Here is a 1,329-nt window from a genome sequence, read left to right as displayed (position 1 = left end):
TCGGGTTAGGGTTAGGGTTAGACATTTGAGTTGTTTAAAACAATAAAAGTCTTTGAAATGTGTGAAATGCTTCTGTCCGATCTGCACGCTGAGCTGATTGCAGTAGGCTGTTTGAACGATGGGTGGCGCTGGACAAAAACTACAAAACACAGAGGCCTCATGGGCCGTGAAGGCTCTGTGAGACAGGTGAACACCACCCAGAGTAAGAATCTGGTTAGATACCAGTGTGTGTTACCTGGCTTCATGGACAGATAGAGCTGGGTGAAAATGTATGCTATGTCTTCTGATGATACTGCCTAAGGGAAGCAGGTATAATGTAGGGCAGAGCTGGTCAGAATTGTTTTGTTATTTTTTATTCATGTGGATATAGTGCATATGACATAAATATCACAAGTTTATTTTTAAAACAAAATAAACGTGTTATCTTTCATGTGATGTGCATTTATAGACATACATGTTCAATATCCACATGAATAAAAATAATAAAGTAACTTATTCATTTATACCGGTAGTGTAAAAGTCAAAGACTAGGAAATATTTTCCACGTGTGTGACCAATAAAGGTCGTCTTATTATTTGAAAAAACAATCTAGAACATGTAAAGACAGAGAATTGTGTCAGGTGACCCCGAAGAGCTTCAATCTGAACTTTTCCACTCAGAAACAAAACACGCCTCTTTCATCACTGCGTTGTAGTGAACACCAGTGGCGGAGCGGGGGGGGGCTTACTGGGCTTAAGCCCGGGTTGTTTTGTCAGAAGCCCGGGGTCTTTTGGAGTGTAATATCTTCATAGTTAGATGCCTGGCTGACAACTATATAAGACAAACAGTGCAAGCAATATTCGAAGCACATAGTGCACACTGTGCGAATTTACGACTGTGCGTAAATCCCCTAATATTGGTTTGATCCGAGCTCAGGCACTAAGCGGGGCGGGGCAGCTGCTGCCTGCGAGTGCGCTGTTAGAGAAACGCAGCCAGGCAGACAGAGGAGAGCTGAAGTTTGAGCAGGTACCACAGCAAATCATTCGTACTGTACAGATAATGTAAATATGACGGTGCATCACCAAAGATATCAAACTGATCACTTGACCAATATTACGTTACTTGTTCTTCAAGTGCATCAACAAATGGCGAAATGAAAAGCCGAACAACAACAATGCTGTTTCTTTAGAGACTCTTAGCTTACGTGTGTTTATTTCATATTTTCAGTTGTTTCCCTCCACGGCTAAACAAACTCTCTAAACTGGTTTCAGTAATGCACTGATGTACAAGCATGGACATAAGGAGCTTCTTTCACAGAAAAAACTCTGGCAGATGTTATTTTATGTATTA

The sequence above is a fragment of the Haplochromis burtoni genome, unplaced genomic scaffold (genome assembly GCF_018398535.1).
Source record: "Haplochromis burtoni strain Fernald_Lab_line unplaced genomic scaffold, NCSU_Asbu1 Contig_542, whole genome shotgun sequence".
NCBI classification, from domain to species: domain Eukaryota; kingdom Metazoa; phylum Chordata; class Actinopteri; order Cichliformes; family Cichlidae; genus Haplochromis; species Haplochromis burtoni.
This window is presented reverse-complemented; position numbering follows the sequence as displayed.